The following is a 27,764-nucleotide window of genomic DNA, read 5'->3' as shown; positions in this document are numbered from 1 at the left end:
GGCAACCATGGGTGGACACTCCTGGAATTGCTCCCCACCAACTATTGAAAGACAGACTACTAAAATTGTGATTTTCTATCAAAAAGATAGATTTGTGGTACCTAACTAACCAAATATATTTCATTATTTCATTAGTCATGAAGGCAATTAGGCCATGGTAATTAATGTTCCGGTAGACGTTTCCACCAATCTTTATTGTTTTCTTTTTAGTTTTAATTCTACATATCTATATATATATATCTATATATATAGATATATATATATCTATATATAGATATATATATATCTATATATAGATATATATATATAGTGAAATATATACCCCGCACTGCACGATAATCTAATTGGTTTACAATGAAACTATGCTCTTGCTCTTCTGCTCTTGCAGCATTCATCTGAACATTTTCTTCTCTCTTCACAGGTAATCTGCGTTTATATTCCCATGTCCTGCAAACTGAAAATTGACTGACCGCTTATATACATTTTTGGTAATCTGCGTTTATATTCCCATGTCCTGCAAACTGAAAATTGACTGACCGCTTATATACATTTTTGGTAATCTGCGTTTATATTCCCATGTCCTGCAAACTGAAAATTGACTGACCGCTTATATACATTTTTGGTAATCTGCGTTTATATTCCCATGTCCTGCAAACTGAAAATTGACTGACCGCTTATATACATTTTTGGTAATCTCCGTTTATATTCCCATGTCCTGCAAACTGAAAATTGACTGACCGCTTATATACATTTTTGGTAATCTGCGTTTATATTCCCATGTCCTGCAAACTGAAAATTGACTGACCGCTTATATACATTTTTGGTAATCTGCGTTTATATTCCCATGTCCTGCAAACTGAAAATTGACTGACCGCTTATATACATTTTTGGTAATTTGCGTTTATATTCCCATGTCCTGCAAACTGAAAATTGACTGACCGCTTATATACATTTTTGGTAATCTGCTTGTCACCGCTGTCTCAACTCCATCTGTAGCCATGCTCACATTATTTCAATGTTTAGTTAGCCATTAAGTCTTACCTAAATTATGGGTTTCCTTATCTTTACAATTTTGGCCTTTTAGTCCCCTTGCAGTTTGATTGTGGTGTGAAAGTTATGCCCTGCTTGCTGTGTTCCTAATATGCCCTCCTAATTGATTAATTGCCAGATTCCATCCACACCCAACACAGTATATAACAAGGCCTTCTTTACGGGGGAGCACATACAGGGGGTTCTTCCAAAGAAGTGGGGTTCTGAAAAAAAAGTGACACTTCTGCTCTTGCACTTCAGCGATTTGCACAAAGCTAACCATAGCAGATTGCAGGTGATCTCATTTTCATATTATCTCACCTTCTCTGAAACATGCTCTCTTTACCTCTCCTCCTCTTCACAATTGCTGCCTCTCTCCTCAAGCTCTCTTCTCTACATCCCTCTGCTCCACCACACAATCTGTACATATCACCCTCACTTCTCCCCTCCCCCTACTACTGCACTCATCACCTCTTTCTAACTCTAAGCCCACTTTCTAACATACCCCCCAGGATACTAAAGCATGTCCCCTCATACAAATCATATTCTCATATTACCTCCCTCACTCTTCTGCTTCTCCTAATCGCTGGAGATATTTCCCCAAACCCTGGGCCTCCCTTATTTAACTGTGCCCAACACACCCATCACCATCACCCTACACCCTCTGGCAGTAGTAGCAATCTACACAATTTAGTCTCCATTCCTCTTCTTCCCAACGCCAGCCTCCCTCTCTCCTGTGCCCTCTGGAACGCCTGCTCTGTCTGCAACAAACTCACTGCTGTTCATGACCTCTTTGTCACTAATTCCTTTAATCTACTTGCTCTCACCGAAACCTGGCTCCACGAATATGACACCCCTTCTCCTGCTTCCCTCTCCCAGGGTGGCCTTCACTGGACTCACTCCCCTAGGCCTAATGGACGCAAGGGAGGTGGAGTGGGATTCCTCCTATCCCCCCAGAGCACCTTCCAGGTTATTCACCCTCCTCCCTCTTTTTCCCTCTCATCATTTGAAGCCCACTGTATACGTCTATTCTCTCCAACTTCCCTAAGAATTGCTGTGATCTACCGGCCCCCTGGACCATTATCGACTTTCCTTGATGAGTTTTCTGCCTGGCTACCCTACTTTCTCTCTTCGGATATTCCCACAATCCTTCTCGGTGATTTCAACATCCCTGCTAATACAAACACTCCTGCTACTTCTAAACTTCTTAGTCTAACCTCTTCATTTGACCTGAAGCAATGGGTACAGGCTTCTACTCACTCTGATGGCAACACCCTTGACCTTGTATTCTCCTACCTATGCACTCCATGCAACTTCTCAAACAATCCTTTTCCTCTCTCCGACCACCACCTTATTAGTTTCTCTCTCCCCCTGTCTTCCACCACCTTTCCCTCCAATCGCCTAACCATCACCCGTAGAAACTTTCGCAACTTCAACTCCTGTCTCCTCTATTCTGCTACTGACCACCTCTATGACAAAATCTCTCCCCTGTCCTGCCCCAACCAAGCCATGTCCATCTACAATAAATCTCTGTCCTCCACCCTGGATAAGCTCGCTCCCCTCACTACACGCAGAATCAGGCCTCGACCCCTACAACCCTGGCAAACAGATGACATTAAAATTCTCAAAAAACTTAGTCGCGCTCTTGAGCGTCTGTGGCACAAGACTAAGTCTCTCAAAGACTTCAACCAATACAAATCTCCAAATATACTATTCTTTCCTCCACACTGCCAAGCAAACCTATTTTACAACTCTTATTAACACTTTCTCATCCAATCCCCGTAAACTCTTCTCTACCTTCAACTCTCTACTTTGTCTTCCACCGCCTCCACCCACTGACTTACTCACTGCCCAGGAAATCGCTAATCACTTCAAAAACAAGATTGATACAATCCGTGATGAAATCTCTATTCTACAGGTATCTCCCCCAGCTAAGACCCCATGTCAACAGATACAACTGACACTCCCCCTATTCAAATCTACTACTACAGATGAAGTTGCTAAACTCCTTTCTATCGCCCACCTAACCACCTGTACCCTGGACCCTATTCCCTCTCAAATGCTACGGTCACCCTCTGACCCCATCCTACACTCTCTAACCCACATCTTCAATCTCTCCCTCACCTCTGGCATCTTCCCCGATGCTCTAAAACATGCACTGGTCACCCCCATACTCAAAAAGCCGTCCTTGGACCCTACCAATCTTAACAACCTACGCCCAATCTCCTTGCTCCCCTTTTCCTCTAAACTCCTTGAACGCCTGGTTTACAACCGAGTGACCACCTCATTCAAAACAACCTTCTTGATCCCCTTCAATCTGGATTTCGCCCTCAACACTCCACAGAAACTGCTCTTTTAAAACTCACAAATGACCTACTAACTGCAAAAACCAATGGACACTATTCTGTACTCCTACTTCTGGATCTTTCAGCTGCCTTTGACACGGTTGACCACCCCCTCCTCCTCAAAAAACTTTACTCCCTCGGTCTCCGTGACTGTGCTCTTCAGTGGCTCTCATCCTACCTATCCCAATGCACCTTCAGTGTCACTTACAATTCTACTTCCTCCACTCCTCTTCCCTTCTCTGTCGGGGTCCCCCAAGGTTCTGTTCTTGGACCTCTTTTATTTTCAATCTACACCTCTTCCCTGGGTCAGCTGATAGCCTCTCACGGCTTTCAATATCATTTCTATGCTGATGACACACAAATCTATCTCTCCACCCCTCAACTCACTCCATCAGTCTCCTCACGCATCACTAACTTACTAACCGACATATCTGTATGGATGTCACACCACTTCCTCAAACTCAACTTGTCCAAAACCGAGCTTATAATATTTCCTCCCCCACGTTCCTCTTCCCCCGACTTCTCTGTCAAGAGCAATGGCAAAACCATCCACCCGTCCCCACATGTCAGGGTACTAGGTGTTATCCTGGATTCTGAACTCTCCTTTCAGCCCCACATCCAATCACTTTCCAAAGCTTGCCGCCTCAACCTCCACAACATCTCTAAACTACGTCCCTTTCTAACCAATGAAACCACAAAGCTCCTGATTCACTCCCTGGTTATCTCTCGCCTTGACTACTGCAACTCACTCCTCATTGGCTTACCTTTAAACAGACTATCCCCCCTTCAGTCCATCATGAATGCTGCTGCCAGACTCATCCACCTTACAAACCGCTCAGTGTCTGCTACCCCTCTCTGCCAATCCCTCCATTGGCTACCACTCGCCCAACGAATTAAATTCAAAATACTAACAATAAGTTACAAAGCCATCCACAACTCTGCCCCCAGCTACATCACTAACCTAGTCTCAAAATACCAACCTAATCGCCATCTCCGTTCCTCCCAAGACCTCCTGCTCTCTAGCTCCCTCATCACCTCCTCCCATATCCGTCTCCAGGACTTCTCCCGAGCCTCGCCCATCCTCTGGAATTCCCTACCCGAATCTGTCAGACTGTGTCCAACTTTATCCACTTTTAGGCGATCCCTGAAAACTTTCCTCTTCAGAGAAGCCTATCCTGCCTCCATCTAACAACTGCACTATTTTCTCCATTAGCTCATCCCCCCACAGCTATTACCCTTTTGTATCACTTGACCCTCCCTCCTAGATTGTAAGCTCTAATGAGCAGGGCCCTCTGATTCCTCCTGTATTGAATTGTATTGTACTTGTACTGTCTGCCCTAATGTTGTAAAGCACTGCGTAAACTGTCGGCGCTATATAAATCCTGTATAATAATAATAATAATAATAATGTATTACGACTTATCTAAATGGATATATGAATATGTCTGGTAAAATCGTTGTTAACTTTGTGCTTTCATGATTCATAAAGGGTAAGCTTTTATAGATATACCATAAATGACTCCTTTTTTGACATGTGTGGCTTTATATTGGCTATGTTCTTCAATAAACTTTTTTCTGATTTCAAAAGAAATTTATATTTTAAAGTGGCATCATTCCAACCTGTGTTTGCTACCCATTGTTGGAACGCAACAGTATAGTCCTCTACAGGTGATCGGCCTTGCTGCAGAGCATGAAGAGCAGCTTCAGCCATTGAAGTTCATTAGGGGTCCAACTGTGCCATTTCCTCTAAGAATGCTGAAACAGTATTGAGAACTTGGCTGGTTTGCTCAAGAGGTCGTGTGTCCAAGATTGGGGTTCACCTGAAACCACCTTTACAGATTCAAGTTAGGAAATCTGAGGTTGCAGGGTGAAGTACAACTGGCAGACATTCTTAAAAGCCCTGAATTTCTGTCTGTCTCCAGCATATCGCTCGGGGGTGGGAACCCTAGGTTCTGTTGATGGCATCACAACAGTAGAAGTTGTCCTTAGAAGTTGAAGCCACTGCTCCTGTTGGGTTCTTATCAGGTGATGAGGAGGAGGCTGTAAAAGTTTGTAGTCGATCCTCCAACTGAAGGAAGCCATCATAAAGGTTCTTTATGGCTTGAGTGAGTGCTGAGATTTGTTGGCACAAAGCCTCCGATGGGGAAGCACTTCTTTAGGCCTCTGACATACTGGTTGAATAATACTGTCATGTACCTAGTTGGGGGCCGAGATGACCAGAGGGCTTCCCTTACAGCTAAGGTTGAAGCACCCCTGGAGGTGATGACAGGGTGTGCAAGGCTCAAAGAAGCACAGATGCCATTAGGTTTGTCCACTAAGAGCTGCTTCAGGAAGTGTCCAGCTAAGTGGTTCTCAGGCAGGTGGTCAGAAGTGACAGCAGAAACATTGGGGACACTTGTCGTAAAGCAGATCCAGTGCATCAGCAACTGATGTGATAACACCCGTGGAGGAAGCAGGATCAGACTAGCAGGGCGAAACTGGAGAAACGTAGTCAAGGTAGAGATCCAAGCCGGGGTCATATATGGGAGGTCAACAGGATGCAAGGCAGAAGGTATTCAGGAGCAGGCCCAAGGTCATGCACAGGAATCAGGAGCAGAAGGCAGCAGAGTGGTCAGGAGTCCATTACACAAGCCGAGGTCACAACAAGAGGTCAAGCAGAGGGTAAATCCAGAGGCAGGCTGAATTGGTAAGGAGGAATCTGAATAAAGTAGGACACACAGGAACAAGGAGCACTGGTAACCTGCAGATCATCCTGCAATCCTCTGCCATTGCTTCCTTTCTATGCAGGTAAGGGGTGCCTATAGATAAAAACAAACTGCGCAGCCTTGACCAAAGTTGCATAATGTCGTTGCCATTTACATATCTACTAAAGCCTGAATAAAAACTTCCAGAGATTACATCATGTCCTGAATTGTTGCTAGGACTTTGCTAAGAGACTCCCAGCATTTACTGTTCACCTCCACCATTGAAGGAGAGAGCTGTAAAACGCTGAGCTCAGAGCTACTGCATCAGGGCAGAGAATGCGCATATGAGGGGGTTGAATCAAAGAAAATGCTCCCTCCTGTGATGATGGAGGTGAACAGAAAAAGCTAGGGGTTACTTAGCAAAATCCAGGAAACAAGGCAAGACAAGATGATTCAATCTCTCTGAGTTTTTTCAGGAGGTATATAGAGTAAATGGCCTGCACGTATATCTAGGGCATTATTCAAAGCTGCACTGTTTGTTTTTAGCTACGGGTACCCTCACCTGCATAGGCATTTTTTTTTCTAAAGGTGAACTCTACCTTTAAACCCTTGTCTACCAAGGTACATTTCTAAGTATCCTGGTAGTCAAGGTGTTAAAGCTGAAGGGCTTTTAGGTAAAAGTGATCTGCGTGGCTCTAGAGCAGCCTGATCAAGTTTATGGGTCCCCATCTCTGCCAGCAGCGCCCGCAGTGGTTCCCAGTCTCTCCTGTTCGTTTGGGGAGCCCAGGACCATAGTAAAGTGCTGAATCTTTCAGAGCAGTGTCCAATCACAGCCGGTCACATGTAAACACGGAGATGTTTACTGACAGAGTGTGAGGAGAGGAGAGCCGATCAGCAGCATCTCCTCACAGAGGACATCTAGGCATGTAATCAGAGCACTGATAATCTGTGCCCTGATTACAATAAAGCTCCCACAGTGCCAGCAGTATGCCCACCAGTGCCAGCAGTGAGTGCTCACCAGTGCCAGCAAACAGTGCCTACAAGTGTAAGCAATCAGTACCCATTAGTGATGCCAGTCAGTGCTGGCTATCACTGCTGCCCATCAATACCTATCACTGCTGCCCATCAAAGCCACCCATCTGTGCCGCCTATCTGTACCCACCAGTGCCACCCATCAGTGCTCCCTATAAGTGCCCATAAGTGTGGCATATTCGTGCCCCCTCATCAGTGCCACCTCATCAATGCCCATCGGTGCCACCTCATCAGCTCCCATCAGTGAAGGAGAAAAATTACTTATTTACAAAATTTACTGACAGAAACAAAGAAAAACTTTTATTTTTTTCAAAATTTTCAGTTGTTTTATTATTATTATTTTTTTTTAAGAAAAAATAAACCCAGCAGTGATTAACCACTTGCTTACTGGGCACTTAAACCCCCCTCCTGCCCAGACCAATTTTCAGCTTTCAGCGCTGTCACACTTTGAATGACAATTGCGCGGTCATACAACACTGTACCCAACTGAAATTTTTATCATTTTTTTTCCACAAATAGAGCTTTCTTTTGGTGGTATTTAATCACAGCTGGGATTTTTATTTTTTGCTAAACAAACAAAAAAAGATGGAAAGTTTTGAAAAAAAAAATCATGTTTCATAGTTTGTTATAAAATTTTGCAAACAGGTAATTTTTCTCCTTCATTGATATGCGCTGATGAGGCGGCACTGGTGGGCACTGATAGGCTGCACTGATGGACACGGATAAGGCGGCACTGATGGGGACAGATAAGGCGGTACTGATGGGCACAGATAAGGCGGCACTGATGGCCACTGATGGGCGCTGATGAGTGGCACTGATGGGTGGCACGGATGGGTGGCATGGATAGGTGGCACTGATGGGCACTGATAGGTACCACTGATGGGTGGCAGTGATGGGCGGCACTGGTAGGTGACACTGATGGGCACTGATAGGTGGCACTGATGTGCAGCACTGTTCTTGTGGCACTAATTGTGGGCGCTGATGGGTGGCACTGATGGGTGGCACTGTGGGCACTGGTAGGCGGCACTGCTGCCTATTGCTAGGTGTCACGGGCAGGGGGCACAGATGATCGCCGTGATCGGGACTGATGTCCCTCTCATGGCCGTCGGTGATCGGCTTTTTTTTTACTCCTCACGCTGTCAGCGCGAGGAGAAAAAATAGCCGATTACCGGCTCTGTTTACATCACATGATCAGCTGTCATTGGCTGACAGCTGATCATGTGGTAAGGGGTCGGGACCGACCCCTTACTCCGATCTGTGATCAGGCGAGTCTCATAGACTCGCTGATCACCGAGCGCGCCCTGCAGGGGGCGCGCAGGCCGCTCGTGCACGGGACGATGTCAGTAGACGTCGTCCCGGCAATGTAGGTCCGCGCTGTTGCCGTTATTTGGCAATAGCGCGGATATGAGGAGGTTAAATACCACCAAAAGAAAGCTCTGTTTGTGTGAAGAAAATGATAAAAATGTCACATAGTTACAGTGTAGCATGACCGCCCAATTGTCATTCAAAGTGTGACAGCGCTGAAAGCTGAAAAATAGCCTGGGCAGGAAGGGGGTGAAAGTGCCAAGTATTGAAGTAGTTAAAGCGGTTGTATACCTTTTTTTTAAACTTTTACCTACAGGTAAGCCTATAATAAGCCTGTACGGTTTAGGAGATATTCCCCTCACAATGAGCCGCTGACTGCAGCGGCGCATGCGCACAGGGGATTTTCGGCTGAAAGCCCGGCAGCCGCCGGACTTTGTCGGTAAAAAAGTCTCCCGAGCGCATGCGACATTGCGGAGTAGCGACATAGCGGCTCCGGCCACTCACAGCGCCAGAGCCGCGATACCCGGAAGGCACGCCGAGGGGAAATGTCAGCTCCCTCGGCGTGGACAGGGTGAGATGCCGGCGCTTCATTCTAAGGTAAGTATCTCATAATGAGCTAGTATGCGGTGCATACTAGCTCATTATGCCTTTTCCCTTACAGGTGTTGGGAAAAAAATACGTCAGCAGGTTTACTACCGCTTTAAAAATGAATCTTTTGACAGTCACACTATTATGTACACATTGTCCCAAAGCTCCACCAGTAGTGATGCTGTGCATTAATCCTCCATGCTTCCCCCGTCCAGTGACTGGTAATACTGATTACACCGGCACCTGTCACTGATCACTAATAGAACAAGCAGCTTATCTCCGCCTAAACTGTGAGAAGAATCGCCCACATCCAACATGGCCGCCCCAGCACCACCTCACGCCACTCGGAGCTCCATTACCTGAGCTGAACTCAGCAGCGCGTTCTTACGTCACTAAAGTAGACGCAGGTCAGCTGACCGCCGGAACGTTCAACCAGTGGCCAGGACACCTGATCACGTGGTTTGAGCTCGGCTGCGGTCCTGTGGCGGAGTGGTGGTTTCCAAGGAGACGTTGGGAGAGAAAGTGGAGGAGGAGCGGGCCGGTGTGATAATGGGAGGATGGCAGGACTGTGTACAGCCATAGGGGACAGTGACTGCACCAGTATGTCTCCGGGCAAGTACTATAGGAGGGCGGGGAACGTGGCCTTGGGCAGAGAGTGTCAGGGAGGAGAACATCCGGCCTGTGATAGGACACATCACATAGAAGAGAGGAGACCTCTCTCATTATCCCTGAGCATCCCCACACACATTACAATCTACCAACACCTAGCTAGTCCTGACTGATTGGATAGATGAGCTAGTTGTCCAGGTGACATCGTTTTGATAAATCTGAAGTTGATTGTAGAAGATTATAAAGTGCTTGAAGGGCAGTAAAATCCTGAGGTTGAACCACGTTTTTCCTGCACTGACCCCCCTCTAGTTGGGGTTTACACATGGCGTGGCTGGGATGTTTTGCTTTGGGGCCACAGCAGGAATCCAAGCCCCTGTCACTATGCCTGCTGAGTGCAACCCATTCCAGTGAATGGGGCTCCTTGTAAACGCCCCGTACCGGCGTGTGGTTGCAGCACACTAGCGTGGAGATCAAGGTGTTAAAGCAGCTGGTGAGGAGGAAATAGAAAATCTACTCCCTGCCTGTCAAATGCTGAGGGCAAGCTGCCCCAAAGTAAGGGAAATTCCTCTGAAGAGCTGTTTCACATGGGTCTCTGCGGTGGATTGCTTTTCAAAGGGCGGTAGAGCAGCGCCTGCCAAGCAGTACAGGAGGTGATCTTTCCACCTACTGAATCTTCTTCCTACTCCCCCCAAGGGGGATTTTGCATTAAAATTCCACACTGCAATTCAAGCATTTGACTATTGGTTGACCTTAAGGCAGACCTCCACCCAAAAGGGGAAGCTCCGCTTGTTTGCACAAACCCCCCCGCCCGCCACATTTGTCACTTTTTGGAGGGGAGTGGGTACCTGGTTTTCGCCGCAGCAAACTATGAGCATGTTCGGCCCCCTCCTCCTTCCCCCTGCAGCCTCCTGGGGCACACACAGGTCACAGAAGACAGCGGGGCCATTCACAAAGCACCGTGTGACACGCACATGTGCAGTAGGAAACCAGCTGTGAAGCCAAAAGGCTTTGTTACCGGTTTTCCTTACAATGCCGGTGCCTGCACCTGAAGACATTTGAAGAATTGGCTGGGGTGCAGACATCGCTGGATCTCTAGACAGGTAAGGCTCCATGCACACTGGACGTTAAAATAACGTTCTAAAAACGCCAGTAGCTTTGCAGTGAGTCTTTCAATGTTTTTTTTTACGTTTTTGCAATAGCGTTTTTTTTCCTTATCAATGGATCAAAAACATTAAACTTGGCGAGCCACATTTTTGAGCGTTTATCGACATTTATCAGCGTTTATGAGCGCTTGGCGTTTTTTTTGTGGTCAGTAAAATGACTCCTGAACGCAATTTAACCACTTCAATACCAGGCACTTTCACCCCTTCTTGCCCAGGACAATTTTTACCTGTCTAGAGATCCAGCGATGTCTGCACCCCAGCCAATTCTTCAAATTCTAGCATTCTAGGGCTCATATATTCTAGGGCTCATATATGAAAGGTCAGACTAGAAAACCTTTTACACCCCTCAGTCTAATTGTGGGATTGTTTATATTCATTTGTTTACATTAGCGTGACTTCCTGTAGAACTCGGATGGGTTGGCAAAAACCTTAGCAACTATATAGCCTTGTCATAATAACCGTAATCTGCAAATGTACCATGCTACACCAGGTAAAAACTTGTTATAGTTTCAAGCTCTGTAGCCTCGGGTGGGGGGATGCCATTGAGGCCAGAGTGTCCATGGTGGCACTGTAGGGGGAGGCACTCAGACTCAATTGTCCATGGCGCTGTGAGGCAAGGCACTGAGACTGAAGTGTCCATGGAGGTACATCAGGGGGCGGGGGGGAGACAAACTGAGGTTGGAGTATCCATGGAGGCACAGTAGAGGGTTTTTTAAGGCCAGAGTGTTCATAAAGGTGCTGTGGTTTGGGGAGAGCAGAGGCTGGAGTCTCCATGGAGACACTATACGGGGAGGCACTGATGCTGGAATGGCCATCAAGGCACTGTGGGGGACCTCACCGAGGCCATAGTGTCCAGTAAAACCATAGGCTCAGCATTAAGAAGCCACTGCACTTGTCATACAGGCAGACACAGTGACTGAGACTACTCAGTGGTGCTGAGCCTGAGCAAGAGTGCATGTTCTACATCACTGAGCAGGGCTCTCGGCCACTGTGCCTGCCTATATGACAGGTGAAGCAGTCAGGAGCTTTGATCATTGAATTTGCAAACGTTAAATTGGTTGAGGGCATAAAATCAGGAGAAACCTCCTACCACAGAGTACCAGGTCACAGCAACCATTGTTATGTCAACTCTTGCTGTTAACAGTATAAGGGAATAGTAGGAGCAAAGCTTTTGGAAGGGACACTGGGCAAACATTGGAGAGAGGCACTACAAATCCTCCATAGAAGTAAATCGATATATCCTAGAAATAAAGTACCTTCACTGTTTCAGGGTACGTTTTCTGTCCCTTTGCCATCTTATGTCCCGAGAAAGGAGGACTGAGCTCCATTGGAACAATGACCATAAAATGCTGTTGTTACTTTGACTTCTCTGCTGCAAGACCCATGAGAGGCTATTTGGATTTCGGATTTATATGCATATCTCAAAGTGGGTGAGCAGCACCTAGTCACCTTATATTACACACAGACCATGGCGGTTTCCCTTGGGAGTGTACTGTGGTGGATTGTATTCCTTCCATAAAGTTTTCATCTTTGCTCCTACCCATTTCCCATGTCAGTGGCCTAGTGAAAGTGGACAAAGTAAAGGTCGCTGTGACTCGGTTCTCCTGGTTTTATGCTTCATCCAAATTTATTTGTAAATGCAAATTTTATCACTATTTATTGAGAGACGTTTGCACTATCCAAGTACGCTCTGTTTTGTTCTTCTCTTTCAAGTTGCTATATCCGTTTAAACAAATAAAGGACTTTCAAAATTGGTGAGAATTTTGAGGGTCTCACCTTGTGACCTTCCAAGGTACATTATTCCTACCTTCATTCTAAAGCAGTTATACCTACAGAATGTGCTTTTTTGCACAAAATAAATAGGACCGTGTTGATTAAATGTTCATAAAAGAACTGGCAGTACTTTAGTCAAGCTGTTTTTGTACACATCTGTGCCTCCTAAATGTCCTCTCACATAAATTTAAAAACCTTAATCATTTGACATGGGTTGGGTTCAGTTCAGTGGGGGGGGGGGGGGGGGAGCAGCCATTATTCTGAAATTGAATACTTGAAGCTGATTGATGTAAAGCCATACATTGTGTGCTGAGAGCTATTTAGAGGACATTCCGTAGATCCAGTTGTATTCAGAGTTCCATTCTTTTAACAGCCAATATCTGCTAATTCTTAATTGTGTACAATGTACACTTAGGCGCAGGATAGATGACAAAATCCATTATTATTCTGGTACTCTGTGTAAATATGATATATACATTTTTCCTTTTTTGTTTTTTGGCATAGCACTTTGAATTGGAACATGAATTTAGTTATGATAAATAATATTGTGAGAATTTTAGCAAATCTAATTGCATGTTGTTACTTTGTTCCTTCATGACAGGACAGTGCACTTACCTGAAACGGATGCCTTCATAGGAGGGTTTGACTGCAATAGTCCTTCAATCATTCCAGGTGCTATGAAGATAGACAATCTACCTCCCTCCAGATGTGCAGTACCTTAGGTAGGTATCTGACCAAAGGCAAAATACGCATCAAAGCAATGCTTGGGATGCCTAAAATTTTAAAGTGGCACTGCAGAGCACTCTGTATTTGGGTGATAGAAAGATAAATGACAGAATCTGCCTTCTCCAATCACAGAATAATTTGCAATCAGGGAAAGAATACTAAAAGTACTATAAGAGGAAGCAGACCGAAGGGGTGGTGAGCAGTGCAACTCTTTCACACTAGCAGCAGCTGATGTTTAAGCCACACTACTAGCCCTGTATACACTGACAGCTCAGGTCAGAGCCGCTGTACTAACAATCTGATGTTAGTAAAGTGATCTCTCCTGCTGAGCTATTGTGTTCTGACAGGCGGATGGCCCCCGCCAGAACACTCCGGTTAGTGTTGTCAGCCATCGGCTGAGAGCGCTGATCGGAAGCAGGTCGGCAGACTTTGTTTGGGCATGACCCTTCAACAGAAGCCAGCTGAATGTCTGTCTTCTGTTGGACTGGCTGCCATTCACATGGGCTGAATTTCGGCAGGTTTCTATTGAACTGGCCGATGCTGCCCCATATTTAGCTTGTGTGTACTGGACTTAAGTCCAGTAGCGCAGAAAGATCAGCTCTGTGCAGAGGACCCTCTGACAGTTGGGAAAATAATCCTACACTATGCATCATCTAGCCGGACATGGGATGCATTTTATTAGTTAAGTCCCTGGTGCTGTATAGCAAAAAATTTAATTACAATAAAGTTCAATAAAAAATTATAAAAATTCATTTCTTTATCGTACATCACGGGACACAGAGCACCATAGTAATCACTATGTGGGTATATAAGCAGCTTCAGGTGATGGACACTGGTATACCCAATACAGGAAGTTCACTCCCTATATAATCCCTCCTCCTACCAGGAGTACCTCAGTTTTTTCTCCAGTGTCTAATGTGTTGGTCACGAGTGAAGATGTGCTCTGAAGAGCTTCACTGGAGGGATCCTTGCTGGATTTAAACAGCCTCCATAGACCGGATCCATCCAAAGTGCCACTGAGGCCAAGGTGGATGGTACCCGGGCCTCGTATACGAAGCACGAGGTTTTGCCTGTAACGGCGTGTGGTGTGTGGTCTCAGCATCCAGGGAGGATTCCTCATCCAGAACAAAGTGTTTTTTTTTTTTTTTCCCAACTGCATGTTCTCTTTTCCCCCTTGGGGGAACTAAGGGGCTTCCCTGTGTTGGCAGTTTATTCCCCACAGAAGCCCATAAGTTTTAAACTTCCCGCCTCCCCAGCCCTCCCTTCCCTCCCCTCTCGCTGGGTCTGCTCTGACCCAAATGCCATCCGTGCGCGCGGACTATGGCTAGTTTTAAACGGGGATAAGTTCATGAGGGAGGGGGCGTGGCTTAAGGCGCGGCGCCATGTACGGTACGTAAGCCCATGAGGAACACACAGCGCAGGCGCTGGGGAAGCAGAGAGACAGACGCAAATGCATACAGGCGTTTCCAGTAGAGGAAAATACATTTATACTCGGCACCAAAGCTGAACTTTATTAGCGGCATTGTTTTTTTTCTAGACTATTGCTCAGCAAGTAGTGCATTTACTTAGTGCCTCTGCTTTTGTGCTTAGAACTATGGCTTCCAAAAAAGACACCACAAAGAAGGTACCAAAAATCCCACCCCCAGGCGCTGGGAACTCCAGTAGTGCCTCCACACTGTCATCCTCTCCTGAAATACCAGATGGGGCAAGCCAGGTTGAGTCATTAGAACCAATTGGTGGTGTAGCTGCTTCTCACATCTCAGCCTCTGTATACGTGACTGAAGATGATTTTCCTCCGCCCTGCAGGGCCTAGAAGGAAGATTAGTGGCTTTAATCGCATCCTCCATCCAAAAGGATAGGAAGCGTGTTAGATCCCCCTCCCCCACCTTAGACCCTTCACCAAGGGGACAGTGGGTAGAGGATGAGGTGTTACTCTCAGGGGATCAGGAGGAAAGACAAACTGATTACTCCTCTGTGCGAGGAGACAACGGTGGATGAACCTTTTTCAGCCTCGCAATCTGAGAAATTGCTCGTACAATCTCTTACGGAGATGGTTCGTTCCACTTTCAAGCTACCCCTGTCGGAGTCATCTGAAAGTTCTGTTTCTTCATTTCATTTCGTTCCTTTAAACCTTCACAGCCTTTGCATGCGTTTCCTATCCATGCATTACTAGAAAAGCTTATTTATGTTCAATGGGATCACCCAGATAAGCATTTTCTCCCTCCAAAGAGATTCACAGCACTCTATCCCATGGAGGAGAAATTCACCAAAAAATGGAATGTAGATATATGGGGTCAATCCACGCAGTGGTTGAGTGTAGTTAGGATATGGGGCTGCTGCCTCTACAGATACAATACCACCTAGGTGGAGTGTATTAGAATTTGGTAAAAAACAGGAGTAGTTATGGCGCTGCCCTTGTGGGGTTAGAAAAAAATGTTTTCCTGTTAGTGGACAATTCCACTATATATTACCTGGTGTACATAACTCCTATAGATCTAGAGTATTATTCTTAAAAATTATATTTATGAGCGAAACAAAAAAAAAACCAAACAAACCTATATGTACCAAAATAACGTGAGTGTTTTAGATCGGGAATATGTGACTGGTACTCAGTTACTAATAATCACATTGTAATAAATGTGAAATATCAACATAAAATTATTTCCACAAAGTGCATTTGTGCTAAACCAGTGCTATAAATGTCATAAAGTGACTGCTGTTAAATCATACAGAATCATACAAAATGTCCAGTGCTATGAATTCCATAAAGTGACTGGTGCTAGATCATACAAAATCATACTAAATGTCCAATATAAAAGGTGACTGATGTGTTTTTAACCAGTAATCTTAGATAGGAAAAGTTCCATTAATGAAGAAGAAAAAAAAAAAAAGTTGTTTTTTGGAGTATTTTAGGATGTTCAATCTCTGAGAAACAGATTTCTGTGGGAAAACTTCTTATCCAGGTGCTGGCTTTTTAATTAGTGCCTTATCTGCATGCTCTGATACTGCTTGCACTCTCCGGATTTTCTTTCCCCTGCAGGGGTGCAGGCAGTCACAGTATCTGCCACTGTGTAGCAATCATAGATGTCTCCAAACTTTACTTTCCGTGTTGTTTTGATGTATTACATATAAAACAAAGGAGGGATACCCATAGCATAAAACCGTATAGGAACTTTTATTAAAGCTTAATAACACTGTGGTACTCACATTTTCAATGATAAAAACGAGCATGAAAAAGATATCAAAATCGCTTTGCTAGAGGTGCTGCAAGACATCCGTAAGCCCTCCCTACGCGCGTTTCGTCATCAGACTTCTACTGAGGCCCCAGTAGAAGTTTGATGACGAAACGCGCGTAGGGCATAGCACTGGACATTTTGTATGATTCTGTATGATTTAACAGCAGTCACTTTATGACATTTATAGCACTGGTTTAGCACAAATGCACTTTGTGGAAATAATTGAAGTATTTTATGTTGATATTTCACTTTTATTACAATGTGATTATTAGTAACCGAGTACTAGTCACAGATTCCAGATCTAAAACACTCACGTTATTTTGGTACATATAGGTTTTTTGGTTGTTTTTTTTTGTTTCGCTCATAAATATAATTTTTAAGAATAATACTCTAGATCTATAGGAGTTATGTACACCAGGTAATATATAGTGGAATTGTCCACTAATAGGAAACATTTTTTTTGTAACCCCACAAGGGCAGCACCATAACTACTCCTGCTTTTTACCAAAAAAAAAATGGAATGTACCAGCAGTTGACGCTGCGATTTCCAGTGTGTATAAAAGTCTAACTTGTCCAGTAGACAATGCACAAATGCTTAAGGATCCAACAGATAAAAGGTTGGAATTCCTCTTAAAATCATCTTTCCTTGGCAGGTGCCGTTACTCAGCCTGCAGTCGCTGCAATAGGCAGCTGTCAGTCCCTTAAGGACCAGATAAGACAGGCCCTTGAGGTTCCTGCACAACAAGCCCGGGATTTGGCCGAACTACCAAAAGCATTATGTTTTGCCATAGACGCCATGAAAGATTCTATTCACCAGAAGTCCTGCCTTGCGCTTGTGCTAGTACACATGCAGTGGATCCTGTGGTTAAAAAAATTGGTTAGTGGAAGCACCATGCAAAAGGCTCCTGACTGATTTTCCGTTTCATGGGGATCGGCTATTTGGGGATGATTTGGACAAATACATCCAAATGATTTCTAGTGAGAAAAGTACTCTTTTGCCAGTCAAAAGAAATGATAAACGCCCTTCATTTAAGCGGACTGTTTCTCCTGCGCCAGGGGCATCCGCCTGTAGGCAGTGTCAGACTTTAGAGGAAATCCTCAGGTTCAGGCCCAGGCACAAAAGAAGTCCTGGGGGCGGAAACCTGCAAAGCAGAATTCTAAAGCCTCATTATGAAGGGGCGCCCCCCCTCGCCAGAGTGGGTGGAAGACTTCTGCAATACTCAGAAGTCTGGCAAGAGGCAGTTCAGGACAGATGGGTCATCTCTACGGTGTCTCTAGGACACAAACTATAATTTCGGGAGTTTTCACCGTCTCGTTTTCTGAGGTCAAACATTCCCAAAGATCCAGGGAAAAGGCAATCTCTGTTTTGGGCACTAGACCGATTACTGGCTCAGCGGGTGATCATACAAATCCCCACAGAAGAGCAAGGTTTGGGGTTTTATTCAAACCTCTTTACGGTACCAAAACCGAATGGAGATGTCAGACCCATTCTAGATCTAAAGAATCTAAATCCGTTCCTTAAGATCCGCTCGTTTCGCATGGAGTCGATCAGGTCAGTGGTTTCTATCCTGCAAGGAGGAGAACTTCTGGCGTTTATCGACATCAGGGATGCATATCTGCATGTCCCTATATTTCCCGCTCACCAAGGGTTTCTGCGGTTCGAGGTAGAACAGCAGCATTTTCAGTTTGTAGCCTTGCCCTTGGGTCTAGCTACAGCACCCCAGGTGTTTACAGAAGTGCTGGCCCCACCTCTAGCCAGGTTAAGGCACAGGGCATAACAGTCTTGGCGTACCTAGATGATCTATTGCTAATAGACCAGTCAGTGGCTTGTTTGGAGCAAAGCATGCGCATTACAACCAGTTACTTGGAAAGTCTGGGTTGTCTCATTCAAAGCGCTTCCCTGTGCCCAGTTCCATTCGAGACTGCTGCAATACAGTATCCTGTCTGCTTGGGACAAAACGATTCAAGCTTTAGACTTGCCAATGCTGCTGTTCCCAAGGGTGTCCCAAAGCCTCAGTAGTTGGTTACTAACCCAGAATCTGCTGAACTCCGGACGTAGATCTTCTGGCGTCCAGATTCAACATGAAGTCAGTCAACTTTGTCCAGGACAAGGCATTCATTCGCATGCAGAACAGATGCTTGGTGCCCCCGTGGGATCAGTTCTCACTGTTTTATGCATTTCCCCCCTATTCAGTAGCTGCCATGACTTCTTTGCAGGATCAAGCTGGAACGAAAGCCACTAATTCTGGTAGCCCCAGCATGGCCCAGAAGGTCCTGGTATGCAGAAATCGTAAAGATGGCGGTGGAGGATCCATGGTCCCTTCCACTACGGCCAGACCTGCTCTCACAGGGGCCGATATTCCATCCTACCTTACGAACGCTAAATTTAACGGCTTGGCTATTGAAACCCACATTCTGAAAAAAATGTGGGCTTTCTGGGTCAGTTATCACTACCTTGATTACTGCAAGGAAGCCAACTTCCCGAACTATATTTTATATTATAGAGTCTGGAGGGCTTATGTTTCCTGGTGTGAATCCAAGGGTTGGCACCCTCAGAAGTATATCATAGGCAGAATTCTTGCCTTTCTACAATTGGGGGTGGAGATGAAATTGGCCTTGAGTACTAATAAGGGCCAAGTCTCAGCTTTATTGATCTTATTTCAAAGACCGCTTGCCTCACATTCTTTAGTCCGGGGCTTTATGCAAGGGGTGGCTTAATCCACCAGTTAAATCACCTTTGAGCCCTTGGTACTTGAACTTAGTTTTGTCAGCGTTACAAAAACAGCCATTTGAACCGATACAGCATATTCCCTTAGTCCTTCTGACAAGGAAGTTAGTGTTCTTGCTTGCTATATCCTCAGCAGGGTTTCAGAATTGGCTGCTCTTTCTTGTAAAGAGCCATACTTGATTATTCATGAGGACAGAGTGGTGTTGCGCCCTTGTCCAGGTTTTCTGCCAAAAGTGGTCTCAGGTTTCCACCTAACCCAAGATATTGTCCTGCCATCGTTTTTTCCAAAACCATGTTCCAGGGAAGAGAAGTCACTACATTGTCTTGATGTGGTGAGAGCAGTCAAAGTCTATTTAAAGACGATGACTCAGCTCTGGAAGACTGATGTCTTATTTTTACTGCCAGAGGGTCCTAAGAAAGGACAGGCAGCGTTGAAATCCACTGTCGCTAAGTGGATTTGGCAAGTTATAATTCAGACTTGATTTAAGGGGGTAAGATTCCTCCTTTTCAAGTCAAAGCACACTCTACCAGGGCGGTTAGTGCTTCTTGGGCTGTGCGTCACCAGGCCTCCGTGGCTCAGATCTGTAAGGCCGCAACTTGGTCTTCAGTACATTCACCAAGTTTTATCAGGTGGATGTCAGAAGGCATGAGGATATCGCCTTTGGGCGCAGTGTGCTGCAGGCAGCAATATAGGTCCTCAAGTCTGGGGGTGCCCTACAGGTTGTCTCGCGCTCCCCTCAAAATAGCATTGCTATGGGACGTCCCACATAGTGATTACTATGGTTCTCTGTGTCCCGTGATGTATGATAAAGAAAATTAGGATTTTTATAACGGCTTACCTGTCAAATCCTTTTCTTGGAGAACATCACAGGACACAGAGGTCCCACCCCTCTTTCTGGGGTTTAAGTATATTGCTTTGCTACAAAACTGAGGTACTCCTGGTAGGAGGAGGGATTATATAGAGTGAACTTCCTGTATTGGGTATACCAGTGTCCATTACCTGAAGGTGCCTATATACCCACATAGTGATTACTATGGTGCTCTGTGTCCTGTGATGTACTCCAAGAGAAGGATTTTACAGGTAAGCTGTTATAAAAATCCTATTTTTCCTAGATTGAGATGATGTATTATAAGTCTGCTGCAGGCAGAATAAACATTTCCCCAGTCTTAGAAACAGGGGTGTATGTTACAGGCCTATAATACACCACTCAGCGCCACAGAAAAGAAATCACTATTCCGGAGTAACCAGCATTGGTACTGACATAACAAGAGTAAAAAAAAAAAACCCCAAAAACACCCAATTGGTTTGCACAGACAAAGGTGTGGGGAGTAAGCTGCTGTTTAAAACAATAAAATACACAAAATAGTATAAAAAGCATATAAACAGTCTAATGTTAAACTGTGACAGTCCTATACTAAAAACAGCGCTAGTGTTGAGCAAAATGTAAATATATAGATACATGTGTGGCCAACTTCACACAGAAAAGTCCTTAGGAGCAGTGAAGAAAAATACAGTGGTTCAGAGAGTGTTCATAGTAGAGCCTAAAGAATGTCACAGCGTGCACCTTCCACCAGTCAATCCAATTCCACCATGCGTGAACACACTCCCCTCAGGGGGTTAAACTCGCCAGAGCTAAAAGATATAAAAGCCTCCAAGGGAAGAAAATCTCTGAGCCAAAACTGATATCAACACCTTTCCAGGAGATAAGCAGACGATAGGGCTCCAAAAAGGATCATAAACAAAAGAAAGCGCACATAGCGTAATCTTGTTTATTAATTAATAAAAACCCATCACATCACACATCCCCCATCAATATATACGTACAAGAACATAGCAGTCATAGAGCATAGAAAGTGAAAAACGCTGTGCGCTATACCTTAGGGACATCCGATGGTTCCGTCCGTCCTCAGTCTTATTTAGATTGCAATATTGTAACTTTTTAGCCAGTCACAAGATGAGAGGTAGCCGTGGGAGGCTGATCTGTATCAGACATTTGTGAACATGGCCAGGAACTGTGTGTGTGTGTATATATGTGTGTATGTATATGTGTGTGTATATGTATGTATGTATGTATGTATATATATATATATATATATATATATATATATATATATATATATATATATATATATATATATATATATATATATGTGTGTGTGTATGTATGTATGTATATATATATATATATATATAGTGTGTGTGTGTGTGTGTGTGTGTGTGTGTGTGTATGTATGTATGTATATATATAGTATGTGTGTGTGTGTGTATGTATGTGTATATATATATATATCTCTATCTCTGGATTTCCATTAGTATGTCATCTCTGAGCCATCATCTCAGTCCAGGTAGTAGATGCTAACCTTGGATAATGCTTGAACAAGGATGGTGCCATCTGTCTTAAAAGGAAGCCAGATGAAGGCATTGTCTGGGGAAGTATGGTGGTCAATGTGAGAGGTGATATCTATAAGTTTTACATCTATGATTACCTATAATTCATGAGATTGACACAAATTAATGTATCTGATACTATATTCACATTAACACATGTGGTGTAGGCTTCTGGGAAAGGCAACCAGGTAGGGGGTGTTGCAATGCTTGACATTGTTAGTTTGAATTATGTGCCAGATTTAGTTAGCTGCATATTAAAATGACTATAAATAGATTGAACAGTTGAGACCAAGATCTAAATATAGATCCTAGATCTAAAAATTGGATCTAGGGTTGGATCCTAGGTCTAAAAATTGGTTCCTAGATCTAAAATAGATCCAGGTTCTAAAAATAGATCCAGGTTCTAAAAATAGATCGAACTGTTTAGACCAAGATCTAAAAATAGATCTTAGATCTAAAAATGGATCTATTTTTAGAACTTGGATCTATTTTTAGAACTTGGATCTATTTTTAGAACTTGGATCTATTTTTAGAACCTGGATCTATTTTTAGATCTTGGTCTAAACCGTTCGATTTATTTTTAGAACTTGGATCCAAGTTCCAAAAATAGATCGCACTGTTTAGACCAAGATCTAAAAATAGATCCTAGATCTAAAAATAGATCCTAGATCTAAAAATAGATCCAAGTTCTAAAAATAGATCCAAGTTCTAAAAATTGATCCAAGTTCTAAAAATTGATCCAGGTTCTAAAAATTGATCCCGGTTCTAAAAATCGATCCCGGTTCTAAAAATCGATCCCGGTTCTAAAAATGGATCGAACTGTTTAAACCAGGTTCTAAAAATAGATCCAAGTTCTAAAAATAGATCCAGCTGTTTAGGCCAAGATCTAAAAATAGATCCAGGTTCTAAAAATAGATCCAAGTTCTAAAAATAGATCGAACTGTTTAGACAAAGATCTAAAAATAGATCCAGAGTCTAAAAATAGATCCAGAGTCTAAAAATAGATCCAGAGTCTAAAAATAGATTGAACTGTTTAGACCAAGTTCTAAAAATGGACCCAGGTTCTAAAAAAGGACCCAGGTTCTAAAAAAAGGACCCAGGTTCTAAAAAAAGGACCCACGTTCTAAAAATGGATCCACGTTCTAAAAATGGATCCACGTTCTAAAAATGGATCAAACTGTTTAGACCAAGATCTAAAAATAGATCCTAGATCTAAAAATAGATCCAAGTTCTAAAAATAGATCAAACTGTTTAGACCAGGTTCTAAAAATAGATCCAAGTTCTAAAAATCCAAGTTGTTTAGACCAAGATCTAAAAATAGATCCAAAATCCATGTTCTAAAAATGGATCCAAATTCTAAAAATAGATCTACAAATAGATCCAGGTTCTAAAAATGGATCCAAGTTCTAAAAATCCAAGTTGTTTAGACATAGATCTACGAATAGATCCAAGTTCTAAAAATAGATCCACATTCTAAAAATAGATCCAAGATCCATGTTCTAATAATAGATCCAAATTCTAAAAATAGATGTAAAAATAGTTCCAGGTTCTAAAAATAGATCCTAAAAATAGATCCAACTGTTTAGACCAAGATCTAAAAATAGATCCAGGTTCTAAAAATTCAAGTTCTAAAAATAGATTGAACTGTTTAGACCCAAGTTCTAAAAATAGACCCAGGTTCTAAAAATCCAAGTTGTTTAGACCAAGTTCTAAAAATAGATCCAAGATCCAAGTTCTAAAAATAGATCCAAGATCCAAGTTCTAAAAATAGATCCAAGATCCAAGTTCTAAAAATAGATCCAAGATCCAAGTTCTAAAAATAGATCTAAAAATAGATTCAAGTTCTAAAAATAGATCTAAAAATAGATCTAAAAATAGATCCAAGTTCTAAAAATAGATCCAAGTTCTAAAAATAGATCTAAAAATAGATCCAAGTTCTAAAAATAGATCCAAGTTCTAAAAATAGATCTAAAAATAGATCCAAGTTCTAAAAATAGATCTAAAAATAGATCCAAGTTCTAAAAATAGATCCAAGTTCTAAAAATAGATCCAAGTTCTAAAAATAGATCCAAGTTCTAAAAATAGATCCAAGTTCTAAAAATAGATCCAAGTTCTAAAAATAGATCCAAGTTCTAAAATTGGATCCAACTGTTTAGACCAAGATCTAAAAATAGATCCAGGTTCTAAAAATAGATCCAGGTTCTAAAAATAGATCCAGGTTCTAAAAATAGATCCAGGTTCTAAAAATAGATCCAAGTTCTAAAAATAGATCCAAGTTCTAAAAATAGATCCAAGTTCTAAAAATAGATCCAAGTTCTAAAAATAGATCCAAGTTCTAAAAATGGATCCAAGTTCTAAAAATGGATCCAAGTTCTAAAAATGGATCCAAGTTCTAAAAATGGATCCAAGTTCTAAAAATGGATCCAAGTTCTAAAAATGGATCCAAGTTCTAAAAATGGATCCAAGTTCTAAAAATGGATCCAAGTTCTAAAAATGGATCCAAGTTCTAAAAATGGATCCAAGTTCTAAAAATGGATCCAAGTTCTAAAAATGGATCCAAGTTCTAAAAATGGATCCAAGTTCTAAAAATAGATCCAAGTTCTAAAAGTAGATCCAGGATTTAAAAGTAGATCCAAGTTCTAAAAATCCAAGTTGTTTAGACCAAGATCTAAAAATAGATCCAAGATCCATGTTCTAAAAATAGATCTACAAATGGATCCAGGTTCTAAAAATGGATCCAAGTTCTAAAAATGGATCCACATTCTAAAAATGGATCAAACTGTTTAGACCAAGATCTAAAAATAGATTCAGGTTCTAAAAATCCAAGTTCTAAAAATAGATCAAACTGTTTAGACCAGGTTCTAAAAATAGATCCAAGTTCTAAAAATCCAAGTTGTTTAGACCAAGATCTAAAAATAGATCCAAAATCCATGTTCTAAAAATGGATCCAAATTCTAAAAATAGATCTACAAATAGATCCAGGTTCTAAAAATGGATCCAAGTTCTAAACATGGATCCAAGTTCTAAAAATCCAAGTTGTTTAGACATAGATCTACGAATAGATCCAAGTTCTAAAAATAGATCCACATTCTAAAAATAGATCCAAGATCCATGTTCTAATAATAGATCCAAATTCTAAAAATAGATGTAAAAATAGTTCCAGGTTCTAAAAATAGATCCTAAAAATAGATCCAACTGTTTAGACCAAGATCTAAAAATAGATCCAGGTTCTAAAAATAGATCCAGGTTCTAAAAATCCAAGTTCTAAAAATAGATCGAACTGTTTAGACCCAAGTTCTAAAAATAGACCCAGGTTCTAAAAATCCAAGTTGTTTAGACCAACTTCTAAAAATAGATCCATAATCCAAGTTCTAAAAATAGATCTAAAAATAGATCCAAGTTCTAAAAATAGATCTAAAAATAGATCCAAGTTCTAAAAATAGATCTAAAAATAGATCCAAGTTCTAAAAATAGACCTAAAAATAGATCCAAGTTCTAAAAAGCCAAGTTCTAAAATTGGATCCAACTGTTTAGACCAAGATCTAAAAATAGATCCAGGTTCTAAAAATAGATCCAGGTTCTAAAAATAGATCCAAGTTCTAAAAATAGATCCAAGTTCTAAAAATAGATCCAAGTTCTAAAAATAGACCCAAGTTCTAAAAATAGACCCAAGTTCTAAAAATAGACCCAAGTTCTAAAAATAGACCCAAGTTGTTTAGACCAAGATCTAAAAATAGATCCAAGATCCATGTTCTAAAAATAGATCTACAAATGGATCCAGGTTCTAAAAATGGATCCAAGTTCTAAAAATGGATCCACATTCTAAAAATGGATCAAACTGTTTAGACCAAGATCTAAAAATAGATTCAGGTTCTAAAAATCCAAGTTCTAAAAATAGATCAAACTGTTTAGACCAGGTTCTAAAAATAGATCCGGGGTCTAAAAATAGATCCGGGGTCTAAAAATAGATCCGGGGTCTAAAAATAGATCCGGGGTCTAAAAATAGATCCGGGGTCTAGAAATAGATCCGGGGTCTAGAAATAGATCCGGGGTCTAGAAATAGATCCGGGGTCTAGAAATAGATCCAAGTTCTAGAAATAGATCCAAGTTCTAGAAATAGATCCAAGTTCTAGAAATAGATCCAAGTTCTAGAAATAGATCCAAGTTCTAGAAATAGATCCAAGTTCTAGAAATAGATCCAAGTTCTAGAAATAGATCCAAGTTCTAGAAATAGATCCAAGTTCTAGAAATAGATCAAACTGTTTAGAGCCGGGTTCTAAAACTAGAGCCGGGTTCTAAAACTAGAGCCGGGTTCTAAAACTAGAGCCGGGTTCTAAAACTAGAGCCGGGTTCTAAAACTAGAGCCGGGTTCTAAAACTAGAGCCGGGTTCTAAAACTAGAGCCGGGTTCTAAAACTAGAGCCGGGTTCTAAAACTAGAGCCGGGTTCTAAAACTAGAGCCGGGTTCTAAAACTAGAGCCGGGTTCTAAAACTAGAGCCGGGTTCTAAAACTAGAGCCGGGTTCTAAAACTAGAGCCGGGTTCTAAAACTAGATCCACGTTCTAAAACTAGATCCACGTTCTAAAACTAGATCCACGTTCTAAAACTAGATCCACGTTCTAAAACTAGATCCACGTTCTAAAACTAGATCCACGTTCTAAAACTAGATCCACGTTCTAAAACTAGATCCACGTTCTAAAACTAGATCCCACTGTTTAGACCAAGTTTTAAAAATAGATCCAAGATCTAAAAACAGATCCAGGTTCTAAAAACAGATCGAACCGTTTAGAGCAAGATCTAAAAATAGATCCAAGTTCTAAAAATGGATCAAACTGGTTAGACCAAGATCTAAAAATAGATCCAAGTTCTAAAAATGGATCCTAAAAATAGATCGAATTGTTTAGACCAAGATCTAAAAATAGATCCTAGATCTAAAAATAGATCCAAGTTCTAAAAAGACATCCAAGTTCTAAAAATGGATCGAACTGTTTAGACCAAGATCTAAAAATAGATCCAAGTTCTAAGGGAGGAGATCATGCTCTGCTTCAGTATGTCACAGTGCATGTTGGCATTCATGGTTTCCTCAATGAACTGTTGCTCCCCGCTTGCCGGCAGCACTCATGCAACCCCAAACCACCACAATGCTTGACTGTAGGCAAGACACACTTGTCTTTGTACTCCTCACCTGGTTGCCGCCACACACGCTTGACACCATCTGAACCAAATAAGGTTATCTTGGTCTCATCAGACCACAGAACATGGTTCCAATAATCCATGTCCTTAGTCTGCTTGTCTTCACCAAACTGTTTGCAGGCTTCCTTGTGCATCATCTTTAGAAGAGGCTTCCTTCTGGGACGTCGGCCATGCAGACCAATTTGATGCTGTGTGCGGTGTATGGTCTGAGCACTAACAGGCTGACCCCCCCACCCCTTCAACCTCTGCCGTAATGCTGGCAGCACTCATACGTCTTTTTCCCAAAGACAAACTCTGGATTTGTGTGCTCACAGGTGCTCAACTGCTTTGGTCAACCATGGCGAGGCCTGTTCTGAGTGGAACCTGTCCTGTTAAACCGCTGTATGGTCTTGGCCACCATACTGCAGCTCAGTTTCAGGGTCTTGGCAATCTTCTTATAGCCTAGGCCATGGGTCTTCAAACTATGGCCCTCCAGTTGTTCAGGAACTACAATTCCCATCATGCCTAGTCATGTCTATGAATGTCAGAGTTTTACAATGCCTCATGGGATATGTAGTTCTGCAACAGCTGGAGGGCCATAGTTTGAAGATCCCTGGCCTAGGCCAATGATGGTGAAGCTTAGCACCCCAGATGTTTTGGAACTACATTTCCCATGATGCTTCACTACATTGCAAAGTGCATGAGCATCTTGGGAAATGTAGTTCCAAATCATCTGCAACAGTTCTTCTTTTCAGATCCTCAGAGTTCTTTGCCATGAGACGCCATGTTGAACTTCCAGTGACCAGTATGAGAGAGTGAGAGCGATAACACCAAATTTAACACACCTGCTCCCCATTCACACCTGAGACCTTGTAACACTAACGAGTCACATGACATTGGACATTTTACACACACACACACACACACACACACACACACACACACACACACACACACACACACACACACACACACACAGTAAAATA

At 42.6% G+C, this 27,764-nt stretch overlaps 1 protein-coding gene across 2 annotated transcripts in view; it reads left to right on the top strand.

The window, feature by feature from the left end:
- Window positions 1-9,402: 9,402 nt before the first annotated feature.
- The window catches only part of TMEM266 (transmembrane protein 266), a 104,495-nt gene continuing 86,133 nt past the window's right edge, over window positions 9,403-27,764 (top strand). Inside the window, exons 1-2 of one of the 2 annotated variants that reach the window (XM_073619207.1) lie at window positions 9,403-9,583; window positions 13,130-13,250. The gene's annotated coding sequence lies outside the window, so the exon portion shown is untranslated. Of the gene's footprint in view, window positions 9,596-13,129; window positions 13,251-27,764 lie in introns of both variants that reach the window. The other variant, XM_073619206.1, reaches the window with a different exon arrangement.

The sequence above is a fragment of the Aquarana catesbeiana genome, linkage group LG03 (genome assembly GCF_042186555.1).
Source record: "Aquarana catesbeiana isolate 2022-GZ linkage group LG03, ASM4218655v1, whole genome shotgun sequence".
Taxonomy (NCBI): Eukaryota; Metazoa; Chordata; class Amphibia; order Anura; family Ranidae; genus Aquarana; species Aquarana catesbeiana.
Note: the sequence above shows the minus strand (reverse complement) of the source record. Positions and strands in the feature narration are given on the sequence as shown.